We start from the raw sequence: 17853 nt of genomic DNA on the forward strand, positions 1-17853 counted from the left end.
CAAACCAATCAATCCTAAAGGAAATCAACCCTGAAAATTCATCAGAAGGATTGATGCTGAAGTTCCAATACTTCGCCACCTAATGCAATGAGTCAACTCACTGGAAAAGTCCCTGGTGCTGGGAAAGATTGACGGCAGGAGGAGGAGGAGGTGACAGAGGATGAGATGGTTAGATGGCTACACTGACGCAATGGACACAAGTCTGAGCAAACTCCAGGAGACAGTGAAGGACAGGGAAGCCTAGCGTGCTGCAGTCTATGGGGTGGTAGAGTCTGACACGACTTAGGGACTGGACAACAACAAATGACAGAGAACTGGATGGTAGTAGTGCAAAGGGACCCTCCTTCATCCCTTATTTTTCAGACCTTGTTTTGCCAAGCTACAAATTCTAGTAGAAAAAGTAAAGTAAAAATGTGGTCTACCACATTATTTCTTGGAACTGCAAAATGATTTTCATCTTTTATTAATTTTAAATTGAAGTATAATTGATTTGCATTGTTATGTTAGTTTCAGGTATACAGCACAGTGATGCAGTTTTAAATATATAAAACATGAATATAAGTGTATATATGTATGTAAATATATACATAATTTATATTTTCAGATTATTTTCCCTTACAGGTTATTACAAAATACTGAGTAGAGTTTCCTGTGATATACAGTAGGTCTTTGTTGATTATATTTATATCAATACATAGTTGTATGTGGGCTTCCCAGGTGGCTTGGTAGTAAAGAATACACCTGCTAAGGCAGGAGATACAGGCTCAACCCCTGGGTTGGGAAGATCCCCTGGAGAAGGAAATGGCAACCCACTCCAGTATTCTTGCCTTGGAAATCCTATGCACAGAGGAGCCTGTTGGGCTACAGTCCATGGGATCACTAAAGAGTCAAACACACTTAGTGACTAAACAAAAACAGAGTTGTATGTATATGTTAATTACAAATTCCTAATAAGTTTAATTTTTTAAAACTATTTTAAGATCTTTTAACATGATTTCTCTGAAATTAAATAGTATGCTGGGTAGTTATTTGTCTCTATCCATGATTAAGAGGAAGAAATTTTAACTTTATAAGCCTTTCAAGAGTTTTTCTGGGTTAATCTATGCTTAAGTCACACTAGATGCAACCTTTAAGTAACTGTCATTCAAGATAGTTAAATGTTTGCCAGTGAGCAATTCCAGGGCTGCTGTCATTTGCAATAGGACCACCCATCTCTGCACAATCTTTTACTTATCTTTCTGTTTCTGCTTCAGAGTTGCTTTCTTTTGGGCTTCAGCAGCACTGAAGGAGAATATTCTGCTGACAGTATGATGTGAAATCTACTTTGGTTCCTCCCAGGGAAGGTTTGGGCTTATATCTCTTTGCCCTTTTCCAACACTTGACTAAAGCTTCCAGCATTCTCTTCTTTATCACAATCTTCAGAGCATGTCCAGGATCATTACAAAGATAACACTTAAGTGTTAGATACTAAGTCCTTCATCTTGGGAGCTGGCCCTCAGTGCTCTCTCAGCAATCACATCCTCTCTACCCCCAGAAACATGAAAAACTTTAGTTGAAGCTTTTACTTTTTCTTGAAACATTTAAAAGCTGTAGGTAGCAGTTCTTTTTACCTCTAGGAACTTTTGGTTGTTATATAGCTAACAACAACATTCTCCAACATTTACCAATATACAATTATTAAACTAAGGAATTTAATGAGATACTATTATCTAATATACTTTCTTCATTCAGTATTTTAACAGATATCCCAATAAGGTCATTTATAGCCTTTTCCCCTGATCTGGATCCAGCTCAGACTCTTGCATTATCTTTGGTTGCCCTGTCATTTCAGTCTCCTTTAATCTGGAAGAGTTCTACAACCTCTCGTCTTTCACAATTATATTTTTGAAGTACAAGCCTACTATTTTGTAGAAGTAGAAGCTTTTGTTGTTATATTCATTCTTGCTGTTGTTTTATCTCTTTCTCTGTATCAGCTGTCCAAACCAGTAAAACTCCCCCACCATGCCCCATCCAAGATGAATGCAGATATCTTCCCCTTCTTCCCTCTACACAACAACATCAATAACTGGACAAAATTAGTGAAGGTCAGGTTTACACAAGGGGATGTAAGAAACTTATAATATCTTTTAAAAACAAAAACAAAGTGTCCACTTCATGGAAATTAATGATTAATTTGGAATTGCTGTGGTTGTGTTCTGAGTGCTCACAACACACCAGGATGGATAATTCAAGTAGCCCTTTGATATATGTTTCTGGAGTTTAGTAGAGATGTTGGCCTGGAAATGTATTTGGAACAAATCTACACAAACATGATGGATATAGAAAATGGAGTAAATATTACCACATAATAAAGGAACTGGAGAAAGAAGAAGGAAAAGTAGAATTCTGAGAGTGCTTACATTTATGGCAGAGAAAGGGGGAAACCTATAAAGATGCAAAAGAAAGAAAGGCATAGTGAAAGAACTAGAAAAAGATTTACAAGAATAACTCCCAATATATCAAGGAAGGAACACTCCTTAAAAAGGAATGAAAAGGTGTAAAATATCACAGGAACTGAGCTCAAAGTGTTCGATGGCTGGAACCAAAGCACACTATTAGGAAGAAGTTGTTCTTGTTGAGTTTGTTGCAACAGGAGATGAAAGGAAAGCTGAGTGGGGATAAGAAAATCCAAGAGGCAAGTAGAGATTACTCTCTTGTGCCCTTTGACACTGAGAGAAAGGAGGATCATTTAATGACTGCATGAGAAATTAGAAGGTTTGAGGGAAGGCATTTTGATGTAGAGGTGAGCTAAGCATGCACATAGAGAGCCAACAGCTAAAGAAGAGAGAAGATCTGCCAAATTCAAATTAAATAAGCTAAGGGCCTCAGCACATTAATTAAGAGTTTTAATCTTCATAAGAAAAACTAGATCAATACTGAGAAGAAGAGAAATATTAAAACTTCTCACATTAGATGATCTCAGTTTCTGCAATACAGGAAACAAGATATGTTGATTGCTTTAGCAAGCAAAAATGACTGAGGATATGGACTCTGAGGGAGAAGGTGAGGGTGGGACGTTCTGGGAGAATAGCATTGAAACATGTATATTATTATATGTGAAACAGAACACCATTCCAGGTTTGATGCATGAGACAAATGCTCAGGGCTGGGGCAATGGGATGACCCAGAGGGATAGGATGGGGAGGGAGGTGGGAGGGGGGTTCAGGATGGGAAACACATGTAAACCCATGGCTGATTCATGTCAATGTATGGCAAAAACCACTACAATATTGTAATTAGCCCCTAACTAAAATAAATAAATTTATTAAAAAAAAAAGTGATTTGAAGCACTGTTTGTAATTAAATGTACTGTCAACATTGAGGACCTATGGAGGACTGATTCCATGAATATGCACTGAAGCCAAAGAGCAGCCCATAATTAACACAGAACACAATGGAGAGAAGTCCATGATTCTGATTTTAGTAAAGTAAGTGAAGGAAAAAATTGATCCTTATGGTTTAAGCAATGCCATGATTGAAATGGGTTGATCATCATAGAAGCATGTGACTCTGGAAAGGCTCTATAAGGCTTAGTGAAGAAAGGCAGAGTGAGCCACAGAAGAACTTTATGGTGGCAAAAATCAGACTGAAGAACTGGAGGGAGTGAGAAGGAAAAGGAGGCCATTGATTAAGAGGCAGAGATACAGACGAACAGTCAAAGCCACTTTGTTGGGGAGTGATCTGGAAGTACTAACGGGAAGAGGAAAGTAGACTGATTGTCAATAAATGAACCAGAGAAACAAAAGGTATCTGAGTTTTACCATTCAAGATAACTAGGTCTTACTCAAAGCACTTAAGATGAGATTTTTCTTGAAAAGCAAATGTACACCAAAGCTTGCTTAAATTTAAAAACAGGCTGCAAATGATGTGGTAGAAAGTAAGAAGTACGCTGGCAAAGTGAGTAGTTTGAAAAAAATGATCAGCAGGAATAAGGGGAGCAACAGAAATAGAATTATGTTAGATCAGAAATGCTGATTAAGGAAAGGGGAAAATTCTAAATATGACAAATATGTAATTGGTTATTGGAAGAGTTTTTACATTTAATCATTTCCAGTGTTCCATTTGGAATACTAGCAAGATAAAACAGAACTATAAAACGTTTCTCACTTTATTTTGATTTTTCATCATAGACACTTAAAGATATACTCATATTAAAGTTGGACACATGTTAACAAACAGTAAATGTGCTATTTGGAGTTTAGCAACGAAGCTTTTATTAAAAATAATTATTTTTTAAAAGATAACTTTTTGTGGATAAGATCCAGTAGGGTAGAAATCCTACTCTTAGTGAATGTTCTTGAATATGGAAAATATTTTTATATACTTTTATTGAATCAAATATTTCGTTACTGGAGGACATTTTAAAAATTAGCAATGAATCAAAACACATTTAATAATGCAGCATATTAAGCATATTTTAAAAATATTTCATGTACTCTGACAATGAAATTATAGTTGGCAAAATCTTTCTAAGACAAAAGGATTATCTCATAAGCCAATATTGTTTAAAGATGTCTATCTTCTGAAAGCTTAAGACTATGTGATTTCACGATTTCTAAACAATGGTGACATATTTTTTTGTTGTTGTTAAAATGTAGAAGAGTGCTATTTTATAACTGAACTTTTCTTCTTATAGTGAATGACACTTAGAATAAAAAAAGAAATAAATTGAGGTTTTATTTTATTTAGGAAGTCAACTGAATGAAAAAACATTGAAACTGTCCAGGGATTCCTACAGAGTATGTTGAAGCCAATATGCTGTGCCAGGTAAGGCTTTATATAAAGTGGACAACTCAGTTGTCCTCTAGGATTAACATTGTTGGAAACAAATAGGTCTCAAGGCACTTACTAGGTTTAGTGTGTTGTTGTTTGCCTCTTAACCTAGAGCAATGAGTCACAGTAGGTACATGACTTCTTCTCTCTTCATCTTTTTCATAATTCTCTCATCTCTACACTCATAAACTATAGCATCACAAAAATGGCAAAAAAAAAAAGAGAGAGAGAGACTAGAGGAGGTAAAACAAAAGATCAAAAGAATAAAGGATCACTAGGTCCTTTTGAAAAACAATTCTCCAAAACATGTGGGTGGTCAAAGAAAAGAACAGAATCAAAAGATTGTATGAAGAAAGAGCAGAATTTCAACTCTGCAGCCTGGAAGGCATCAACACCAGCTATCTGATGAGATTTCCAGATCCTACATTGGAAGCAAATACCAATGTGTACCAGTAGATTTTTGTTAAATCTTGCATGTCTGTCTGTCTCTCTCTCTCTTTTTCTCTCTCCCTCCTTCTACCTCTTGTTTCACTTCTTTCTCAATCACTCTTTCTCTCTACATGTATACATATATATAGGTATAGATATAAATATAGATATCTATGGTTTGTTCCATTTTTGAATACACACAATGCTTAGTGGATGACAATCATGTGGTTAGAATGAAAATAAAGTCATCACTCAGAAAACAGACATTTATGGTAGAAAAATATCTGGATAATTGTGCTTCTTTGTTTTATCTGGTTTGCTGAAATTATTCAGATACAAATTTATAGTATGCAGGATACATATTAACTTTCATGACAAATGTTTGATGAGAAAAACAAAAATAGAAACCCCCTCAAATATCTCTCAGTATGGTGAACATCAAATATTCAAAGGTATGTAGAAAAAAGTCATAGTTTTAAGTAAAAATACTTTTTGCTTTCCTGTATAAAGTTTATAAAATGTATAGCAACATTGTGTCTATGACCAATTTCAAATATTATAATAAAAAATATTAGAAATGAATGTTTTCCTGTGTCTCTTTGCCAGCTTGGTTAGTATAAAATTAATGAGGAAGGCAGGAATAATATCTTAATTAATAAATTATTTGATTCACATATCTATTGCCAAACTTAATATTTGTTTTTAATGTGATTTGCCTTAGAAAAAGATGTTGAACACAAACAAACAAAAGAATTTTGTATTATTGCACAGTGAACCTGAAATTGCACTTATATATAATGAGGTCTTACTTTAAAAATTTCTTCACAACAAAGAGATAAAGAGAACTCTAATTTTTGAAATTCATCATATATGCCTTCTACTAAAGGAATACAAAGTTTTAATCTGTAGACTTTAAAATTACTTATATTCATTACATATATTACGTATGTTTCAAATTAAATGTCACATAAATTGACAACGTTTCAAAGAATAATGATGTGGATATTTTGATTGTGTCCAAACATTTTCAGCCCTAGTTCCTATACTTTATAAGACAGAACATTTACAGTTTTTAAATATTTTCCAAGAGGATAAGTGCTTCGCAATTTAAAAAAATGAAATACAAAGGATAAAGAGATAATTAACTCAATATCATTTTTCAAAAAAAAATAAGCTGTAGAAAAGTATCTCAATTATTGTTTTTACAATTATACATTATTTTTATTTGAAAGACCACAAAGGTCATTGTGCTTAATGCACATGCCTTATAAGGAACCACAGAGTTTTTTCATTTACCATCAGTTATCCACTGATGTCTAGATAAATTTTTACAGTACCATAAATTTCCACAATATAAACTCAATAAAAGGCTATATGGCATGTACTTTGAAAACATCTGCCCTTGCCCTCTATAGTCTTTCTATACCACAAAGGAGACCATGTTTAACCTTCACTTTAAACAATACACTTAATTTGATGAAAATCTTTGGCTTATAATACAAAGACTTTTCTTGGATATAAACAGAAAAAAAAATCAGTATCTTAAGCTTTCAATGTTGAAACTGGAAAACTGCCTTTTCCTTCATATAACCATTTCATCAAAGAAAACTATGAGTTCAGAATCCTTTTTCTGCTACCACAACTACCACAAAATCTGCAAATATGCTATCTGGGGATCTTCCACAACCACAGAAATTGAAAGAATATTTACTATCATTTATAGTTTAATTTTATATTTAAGAAAAGAAAGAGGTCACTGAGTATACAGTTAAGTGTGTCATTTAATAAGAATGTGAACTAAAAAATAAGGATACTGAATTATCTCTGGATTGAAGCTGAAAAAAACTCATGATTATTATTTTCATGTGCAACATGAAGTTGCCATTTTAATTTGTCAAACCAAAAAAAAAAAAGATGGAAAGCCTATATCTTAGGTTTTCTTTTTTTTCCTTGAAACTGAACTCTTGATCCCACCTCTAAAGTGAATAAAAGAAAAAACTTCATGTTTAATAGGCTGTCATATAAATCCAAGTTGGAAAAGAATATTTACAGCAGAGAGAACGAATAAAGCATATGAAAGCCATGGAATTTTAAACAGACTTAACACTGTAGACAAAAGTATTAATAATGCACTTGTAGAAAAATATGAGAATTTGATGGGGAGGGGCTAAACAAGGATTCTGACAATTTCATGATAAATTGGTGAAAAAGAATCCATAAATGTAATTTAAGAAACATTTCTCCTGCTTTTAAATCAAAATTAGTACAATGTGGAAGTTTTATAGTCTTATTTGTACGGGCTTATATGTCTATTATATTTATAGGATATAGCAAGTGAAACTTTCCAGGCAATATAGTTAATATCTTAGGAAATTATGTGCTCAACATAAAATCAAAAAATTTATTTTTTGCTTGTTTAGAAATGCACATTAACATCAAAAACTTAAAACAAGCCAATGCAACATGCTGTAGTAAAATTCAAGATATACGTGGCAGCAAAATAAATGTTGACATAGCATGAATGTACTAATTGCTGATGTTTCTCTTTGTCTTCAATAGCACTCTTGTTTTTTACAGTTTTTTAGTTCACAGTGCTTAAGATAACTTCACAGCTTTATCTGTCAGAAAAAGTCAACATAAAATCCTGAAAAAACTGTAGTTATTAAACATGTGCTTAATACTAGGTCTCTGTGTTAGAGCTAAATAAGCTGCTAAATACAGTAAGCTTTGTGGGACCCATGGCTCCCACCTCCTTCTACTTAATGATCCTAACCAGTTATAGAAAATCTTTTGAAAATTTTTTCAAAAGATAATATATACTCATAGTAAACATAATTTAAAAATTAAAGTATAACCTAAAACATAAAATGTCTCCCACTGAACTCTTTTATTCTAGTCTCCTTCTAGGATATATATTGTATTTACATACATTTCCTTGCATATACCTAGTACTGCCACTATATATACACAAATCCTTAGATTTATATAAATAAATCTCTTAGACCATGTCTTTTGCAATAAAATATAGATTAACCATATGCTCATATCAGTAATATATATCTCTCATATTCTTTTAAACAGTTGTTTTTTCACTATATTAATACTTTAACATTTACATAATTGGTCACATAGAAATGGAGTTTTCATTTGTTTATAATGTTTTCTTATATTTTAATGATGAAATGAAAAGTTTTGAACATATATATATCATTGCAATTTATTGGATTATATTAGTAAGCTAAATTTTAGAAATAAAATTGTTAGTAAATATTGATTGCAAAAAATAAATTTCATTAAGTGTGTCTGCAAATCAGATTTCCTCAATCCAATGTCTACAAATTTATGCAATTGATAGATTTTTTAAAAATAAACACAACTAAAGAAGAAATTAATTCCTATTAATATTGATGTTGTGAAGTGAATGTTTGTGTTCCCCACCAAATTTCATACATCAAAGATCCAAGCAACAGTATGGCTATATTTGAGATGGGGTCACTAAGGAAGTAATTAAGATCAAATAAAGTTATAAGGGTGTGGCCCTGTTTCATTAGGATCAGCATCCTTATAGGAAGAGACATTAGAGAGCTCACTTGCTCTCTCTCCTCATGTACACAAGAAGGAAAAGGAACATAAGGGCGTAGTGAGAAGGTGGCTGTGTACAAGTCAGAAAACAGTGACTTCACCAGAAATCAACTAGCTAACACCTTGATCTCAGACTTCTACCTCCAGAACCATGAGGAAATATCTTTCTGTTGTTTAAGCCACTCAATCTGTGGTATTTTGCTATGGCAGTCCAAGCAGATGAACACAATTGAAGTTGTCATAATTTTTCTGTCAATTAGACTGAATAATTACCTACATCAAACTTGTTGATGGTTATCCAGAAAAACCTTTAAACTTTCAGTGTCGCTAGATATGGCTTGTTAATAGCCAATTCAGTAAAAATATATGTATAGGACATATATATATATATATATATATATATATAGCAAGAGACACAATATATATGTGTGTGTATACACACGGGGTTGCAAAGAGTCAGATATGACTTGGTGACTAACATATATATGAGAAGCCCAGTGTATACATACACACACACACACACATTAAGATAACATAAATGGTAGAAAAACAAATCCATGTTTCAGAAAATATAACTCACTATATATGTTTCACGTTCTTTCTTATAAAACATGTGTCTTTTTATCAAAATCTTCATATTCAAAAGCATTTATAGAAACTACAAAATGAGAGATTTTTCTAAATACAAAAAATAACAAATGAAAATAAAGCCATAATATAAAGGAAAAATCATTGAATACACATACATTCAACTGTATAGTTGTAGTCAACTGGTTACTGTTTCATTGAATGTCTATTGATAAACCAGTTATTTTCCAGCATCCAAATAGAACAAACCATTACTCACACAATACAACATTTCAGAAGCAAATCCTCCCAAATGAAAATCACACACTGGAAGTAACATGAAAAGGGGTCATGAGAACTACCCAGATAAACAAGGAAATGAGAAATCTAAAACAGTCCTTACCTAACTTCAATTTCCAGTAATATGAAAATGTTGGCAAGCTTACTGTGCCAAGGCCCTCCCCATGAGAATATATGTATATAGATAAATACTTGTGTCCACATATTAACTGTATTAATATTTAAATACTTACATTTACATAAGTTTCTTTATTAATAACCATATTTTTATATACACATATATTTACATTTGAAATAATTTCTAAATCCATAGTTATTGAGGTCCATGAGTTCACATTCCACTTACAATCACATCACAGGGTTTATTCTAGTCTTCTCCTTCTTTGTATTTGTAACTTCCTTCTCTAATAGTGGGAAGCTGAGGTCTCATTATTCTTAATTTACTAACATATTTAACTCATTCTGCATATGAACCAATGTCTCATTGTCACAGCTACCCAGCCACTACGTGCAAACCTTGTTTATCTTGCACTAAGATAAACACCATCTTCTCCCCATTCAGGTTTTAATATCCCAGGGTAATTCAGCCCACGTATAAACATCTCAGCCTACTTGTTCTTTGAAACCCCATAGCAAGCCATCCCTCCAGAGTGATGTCACACACCAGGCCACCCCACCCCGTCACAGGTTGGCTGCCTCATTCTGTCTTGGTTCTCAACATCCCTCACCAGGCTGAACCTCCAGGTGAGTTCACACTTTGTTCCCTGTTCCCTCCACCCCTTCCCCAAAAGCAATAAAAATGTATCCTTCAGAAAGAGAAAGAGAAAGGGGAAATGAAAGGAGAAAAGAGAAGAGGAAGAGTCACAAATCATAAGAACAAATTGTTCTTTTTCCACTGGAAAATCAAGAGCGGTGATTCTTGAAGAGGAAATGCTACAGATCCTGTGGTATGAAATGCATAGCCAATATATAATTTTGTGTTTGGAATAGGAAACTAATGTATTGTCTTCATGATATGAACTATTCAAAATGAATCCTGACAAAAATCTTTGTGGATAAGGACAGGATCTTGTGGTGAAGAGGAAAGGGAGTCAGATTTTGTATTTACCAAAATGAAGTATGGGTTTAAAAATATTGCCATAAAGAGGATAGGCACCTTGTCATTCAGAGAATACCAGTTTTGCTGGCTTTATTCCAGTCAATATGTATTTGCATTGCAGGGTGAAAGGTAGAAGACACTTAAGTAATTCAAAACTAGGAAATCCTCAACAACCTTAAATTCTAACTCATAATATATATATATATATATATTTCAATATTATTATATATTACAGTTACTGTCAATACCTATATAATTTTTAATATGTTTAAACACATGATGTTTAATATCATTATATTTAATGGTTAATATCATTATATATAGAGTGTTTAAAATCATTAAATTTCCTTTACAATGAAGCAGTTGTTAGGATACTTGCATGAAAATCTATGATTAGCTAATTAGAAAATCATTTTCTTGCTACTGTTTTGTTTTTTAATGACTAGTAAATATTCAAACAAATCAGAAATCAACAGAGTGGGAAGTTACAGTGTCTCTATTATTAAAGTAGGTTTTATTGAGAGAGTAACATGATGGGGAGCTAATTTCATATCCTAGTTAGTGACCTCTCTCCTCCTTTTTTGGCTACTTGAACATGCTATTTCCACATCTAAAAAAGTGTAACAGAAAGGTCACATCATAATGTTCTTCCTCAATTAAGACTTACCTAAGGAGATGAAAGAACTGTACACAGAAAATTATAAGACACTAATGAAAGAAATCAAAGATGACATAAACAGATGGCGAGATATTCCATGTTCCTAGGTAGGAAGAATCAATATTGTGAAAATGACTATACTACCAAATGCAATCTACAGATTCAATGCAATCCCTATCAAATTACAAAAATAAAAAAAAAAAGAAATAACTGAAAAAAGTCCTTATAAGCTACAAGATGTCTTTTGAATCACCAATTTCAAGAATTTGTCTTAAGGAAACTTGCCTAAGACAATCGGAACATATATAATTTGAAATTATAGTAAAAAAGGTTTCATGCTATATACAAATTTAAAAATGGAAATCACCTGATGTCCCACAATATAGGATTGAATGAACAGTAGCTTTACAGTCATAAAATGGGATATTACAGAGTTTTAAAAACAACTTGAAGTAGATATTGATTAGGAAATAATTGTTTTATTGTTTTTGAGTGAAAATCTACTATATTGCAGTATATATGAACATATTTTACATTAAAAACAAATTAATGTGAATATATTTGCACATAGAGGAAGGTCTGATTGGGTATAGATTAAACTACCATTTTGTACTGGAGTTTCAGTTGGTTTTATTTTTGATATTTTGTTGCTTTTCCCCAAATTATTTTTTCCCTTTTTCTTCATTCTTTCAACAAATATTTATTAACTCTATCTTGTTGCAAGCGCAAAGAGAAAATTCCATTTCTTTCCTTGAAATAAATATAGTATATCAATATATTATTATACTTTCTAGCTGAGTACATATGTCCTATCTCTTCTTATTTATAGCTATCCAAAAAGGCACCTGAAAAAACATCCTGAAACACCTCAAGTTATACCCTGAGTGATTTAAGCCTTGGAAAACATTAAAATTAAACAACACAAGGCAAACTTTTGAATATGACCTTTAAAATAAGAAAATTCAGTTAATAAGGAGAGAAACTTTATCTCTGATCACATATGAACATCTTCTGCCCAAGAAACTGTGAAGTGTATTAGCTTGAACTGTAGGTACACAGTGGATGATTTAGAAAATCAGAATCTTTCTTTAGCTGTGCACTATCAAAAAAACCAAGGAAATAATATCCTGATTCTTTATCCTGATTTCTAGCATAAAAATTCTGATTATTAGAAAAATGCTATTCTATCTATCTAGTTCAGTTTGAAACACAATGAATTGGACTAATTATTTCTAAATTTCTAAATTTACTTTGTGTGAGCAAGCAGATTAATTTGAAATATTAATGTAATGATTGCTGAATAGGAAGGTGACTATAAATTACAGAAAAATAGTCTTTTACTTTAATGCTGCTTGTAAGCAGAGAGAATTTCAAAATAGGACAGTAGCTACTGGCCTATTTAATTTCTATAAATTGGTGTAGGTGTTTGTGTTATAAATAGTAACACGTTGTCAAGAGGAGTTAAGAATGCTGCAGGAGCTTACAGACCAATAAGTGTGACTTCATAAGAAGCAACCCTAAGATCTTCGTGTTGATTCAGATTACTAAGCTGCCTAAACAGATGAGGGCAATACTGGTACTGTTTACATTCTTATTTTGCTCTAAATTTGCAAAACAGTCAATAAACATCAGCTGAGATTTAAAGAGTCATTTTCTCTAATGTATACTGTATTTCTTTGCATTTTTACAGAAATAAACATTCTCCTGAATTACTACTTTCTCCATATCATGGACTACAATCACAAAATTTTCTGCTAGGATGCTGTGCACTCCTCTAACACAGAACCATAAGGTCTACTTGTGAAGTGTTACCCTCATAACTGAGGCAATGTTAGGATGAGATTGCCCCAGTATCTTTGACACTACAAGATTTTAGGACCCAGCCTAACCCTAGCTGTAGAGGATACAAGAGGCTTTTTAAACCTCCCTTCTGTAATACCTACAGCAGTTTGACTTGTGTAAATTAAGACACAAATGGAGGTATTGCTGCTTCTGCTACTGATGACGACCAACCTTCCCCTGGTTCAGGACTGTGTATGAAAGTGGTGATAACCAAAATAGCCCAATTTCATCACTTCTATGATGTTTAAAAAATAGATGTCTTGCATAAAGGTCATTTGCTCTTCAGGTTTGCAAAACATAAAAACTCATGTTCTACATTATTAGTTAGAAGATCTTTTTATGCCATAGTTGAAAATATAAACTTGTGTATTTAGTAAAACATGATTGATTCTGTAGAAAAACTAGTAAAACATAACAGTTTCCATGGTGTAATAAGAGATCCATTACATGACTTGCTATTTATAGACAGAGATTGATAAGTTTCAACATAAAATAATGAATTTCATTTCATTTGTGTTCCTGTTATACTGAAACAAAAACCATAGCAAGAAGAACAGTTTTAGAAAATTTATATCATTAGGTCCAATGCCTGAATATGAGCCCAAAGTCTACTATCATCCATTAGGAGGCAATATTTGGAATGACCCATTAGTAGGTAAAGAACCCACCTGTCAGTGCAGGAGACATGAGACTTGGGTTCTATCCATGGGTGAGGAAGATCCCCTGGAGGAGGGCATGGCAACCCACTCCAGTATTCTTGCCTGGAGAATCCCCATGGACAGGGAAGCCTGGTGGGCTATAGTCTATAGGGTTGGAAACAGTTGGACACTACTGAAGAGACAAAGTACATTCGTAGGCAGAGCTAACACTCAAGAAACAGAAATATCGAAGCACATTACTTATGTAGTCTTTCACAAGAGGTGGAGAGTTGTCTATAGAAAACTGTCTTTCCATTAACTATGCAGAATTATCACTGAATATTTCAGTCCAGTCCTCCTGGCACCTAGAAGGGGCTGTATGGTGAGGGTGGGACGTTCTGGGAGAATAGCATTGAAACATGTATATTATCATATGTGAAACAGAACACCATTCCATGTTCAATGCATGAGACAAGGGTGCAGGGCCGGGGCAATGGGTTGACCCAGAGGGATGGGATGGGGAGGGAGGTGGGTGGGGGGTCCAGGAAGGGGAACACATGTAAACCCATGGCTGATTCATGTCAATGTATGGCAAAAACTATTACAATATTGTAAAGTAATTAGCCCCCAACTAAAATAAATAAATTTATAAAAAAAAAAATAAAAAAAAAAATAGAAGGGGCTGTATGATAGATGGTCCTAATGAAACACAAAAGAATCAATGTGTGCTTATAAGGGCCAAAGCATTTTAAAAGGGCATGTCGGACTTCCCTGGTTAAGAATCTGCCTGCCAATGCAGGGGACGTAGGTTCAACTCCTGGTCTTTTAAGATTCCACAGGCCTTGGGGCAGCTAGGCCTACCATATACCACAATGATTGAGGACATACTCTAGAGCCCATGCTCTGCAACAAGAACAGCCACCGGAATAAGACCATGCACTGCAACTAGAGAGGAGGCACTTCTCGCAGAAACTAAAGAAAGCCCATGTGCAGCAACGAGCTCTCAACACAGCCAGAAGTAAATAAATAAAATTTAAATAAACAAAACAAATAAAACAAAATAAGCCAAAAAAAGGGCATGCTATCTCCACTTTCCTTTTCTACCAGCTGAATGAACAGAACTCCAGGTTTTAGGGGATGAAAGAACCACAAGATAGAAGCAGCTCAATTTCCCTAAATATCCACGTGCTCAGTTGCTCCATTGTGTCCGACTCTTGTGACTGCAAGCACTGTAGCCCATCAGACTCCTCTGTCCATAGAATTTTTCCAGGCAAGAATACTGGAGTGGGTTGCCATTTCTTACTCCAGGGGATCTTCCCCACCCAGGGATTGAACCTGCATCTCTTGCATCTCCTGAAGTAGCAGGTAGATTCTTTACCACTGCACCACTTGGGAAATCCACCCCGTACCAAACACAGAGAATAAAATTGCCCACAAACTGCAAACAACTGAATCTAGCTGACTAATATATGAACCATAATTAATTGTGTTAGGACACAGAAGTTTGAGGGTTACAAAAGATATCATCATTACGCTAACAAGTATAATTCTCTATAATATTCAAACAATCTTTTGGGGCAGGGAAAAAGTACTGGAAAAGAGAGGAAAAAGGATAAACACAGGTGTGATTGAGTTTTTGCTCATATGTGAACAAAATGATCTACTAAACAATGATATAGCTAATACTCAATCAGATAAAATGTGCATATTCTCCTACATGCATCAGTTTAGCCAAGTTTGCTACTGCATTATGCACATCTTCTGGGCCTCAGTTTTCCTAACCGCAAAATAAGAAATTCTGCTAGGTGAACTGTATAATTACTTTCAGTTATAACATTCCCATTCCATATTTCCACTAACACATGAAGCAATGTACTTTAAGTTACAAAGTGACCTTCTCTGAGAAGAAGAATTGTGCTACAGTGTAAAGAACACAGCACCAGTCACCTACCAGGATTCCAGGGTTTCCTCTACATCTAGATGGCTGCAGGTATTTAGACAAATTATTAATATTTAAATTTCTGGACTTCAGTTCCTTTACCTATAAAGTAAAAATAAAGGTAAAATTATCTCTAGGTTTCCTTTAAGCTCTAATATTCAGCAATTTATAAACAGTCCCAGTCTGTGTGATTTTTATGGAAATGAAAAGCCAGGCCATTAGTGTGCTTCTGAAATAAAGGGCATAGCTTTCCCTATCAAGTGCTATCAAGAAGTTAGACCAAAATCTGCCAACCCATAAATAACTTTTACAAGACAATGACATTTGCACCATGGGACCAGATGCCATGATCTTAGTTTTCTGAATGTTGAGTTTAAAGTCAACTTTTTCACTTTCCTCTTTCACTTTCATCAAGAGGCTGTTTAGTTCTGCTTCGCTTTCTGCTATAAGGGTCGAATTCTGGCCAAACATGGTCTACTTCTGGCCAAAATAAAACTGCCTGGTTAATCAATGGACAGTTTAGACAAGGACTCATTATTTCTTCTAGATGATGGTTAAATGAGATCCATGCTAGTTTTGACTATTTCTCTGCTGCAGCCTTGATATTGGAGTGCAGGTCTGCTTGAAAAGATTTGAGGCCAAAGCCCTCTGGACTCTCCCATCACTTTTCTATCTGACCCTGACCCTTATTAAAAAAGAAGTGCTGTTTGCTTCTCTGACTTATTCACTGGTCTGACTCAGTTTTCTGTTGAAATCTTTGTCCTACAGTTTGTGCAACATAATTCTTAATAATAAGGTCTTGGCCCCTGTGACCTGAACCAACTGATTGCACCATGAGTTTAAGTGATCACTCTACTTGGATCAAAGAAGGAGAGAACGCCTTTCATTCTGTGTCAACATCATCTCAATAGTTGTCTTTCAAACAGCATTGTCTCTTTATCAGGTGAAAGTAAAACATTAATTTTAAATTTGTAGTCTCCTTAAATGTTACAAAGCCCATATATATTTACTATCTTTTAAATTCCTTCTTAGAATAAGACAACGTGGATAAAGCAGGTATAATTGTTATCTATATTTTACACACAAGAAAGTGAAAATCCAGAGAGGTTAAATGAGTTGCTCAAAGTTACACAGTAACCAGTGTTCAGAATTGAGATAAATTCTTGGGCTTTTTGAATCAGAAGCCATTTTTTTTTCTTCCAATAACCATATGACTGACTTGAGCCATTCAACAAGCATGAATCAAGACTAAGGGCCAATAAACATTTTTGCTTCTCTTTAGGAGAAGTGTGGCCAGAAATAACAAGATAAGTTGAAAGTAAACTTATGAATAGAACTTTGACTGGAGAGAAAAAAACATGACCCTGAATCTGCCACCCACATGTAATTTTTATGGAAACGTTTCTAGGCTGACTTGTTGATATAGTCAAGAAACCAAAGTACCACTAAAAGAGAGAATTGTTTAGGTACAGGGCCACAACACATGGTGTCCAGATCTGTCTCAGAACATCTAGCATGTATTACTAAGTTGTTATTACATTAACAAGAATATAGAACCTGAAAGAAAAAGATGACAAAAAGTAAATAAAAAATAAAAGTGCTGCTTTTATTATTAAAATTTGAAGCAAACAAATATATTTGAGGGGGAGATTATTGATAATTTCCTAATGACATGGTAGATAACACATCTAAACCTTGATGATTTGAAATTTCCTATTGACAAAATTGGGATAATATTGATGAAAAATTTTATGAGCCAGTTGTGGGGGACCTTAAAGTGTGTTCTTTATTTCTGTGTTAATAATTTATAATTCAAAGTATCTTACAATAATCATTTTTATTTTACAAATTTCCTTCGAGATGGCTAAACCACACTGCTCGATTTAAATATGAAATATTTTCCATGTCTAATTATGGAATTAAGCAAATTTCCCAGCAGTATTACTATTTCTCCAATGATAAGAATACATTTTGATCCTACTCATAT

General features: G+C 33.9%; 1 protein-coding gene across 4 annotated transcripts in view; it reads right to left on the reverse strand.

Moving 5' to 3' along the window:
* Positions 1 to 17853, reverse strand: part of LOC145524398 (uncharacterized) — a 1208145-nt gene that overhangs the window by 1157919 nt on the left and 32373 nt on the right. For 3 of the 4 annotated variants that reach the window (XR_014067465.1, XR_014067477.1, XM_081536537.1), the window contains one exon: positions 15879 to 15968. The exons of the other annotated variant lie outside the window; for it this stretch is intronic. The gene's annotated coding sequence lies outside the window, so the exon portion shown is untranslated. The remainder of the gene's footprint in view (positions 1 to 15878; positions 15969 to 17853) is intronic. 4 annotated transcript variants of the gene reach the window in all.

This window comes from Giraffa tippelskirchi, chromosome 10 (assembly GCF_054371585.1).
Source record: "Giraffa tippelskirchi isolate mGirTip1 chromosome 10, T2T-mGirTip1v1.2.pri, whole genome shotgun sequence".
Taxonomy (NCBI): domain Eukaryota; kingdom Metazoa; phylum Chordata; class Mammalia; order Artiodactyla; family Giraffidae; genus Giraffa; species Giraffa tippelskirchi.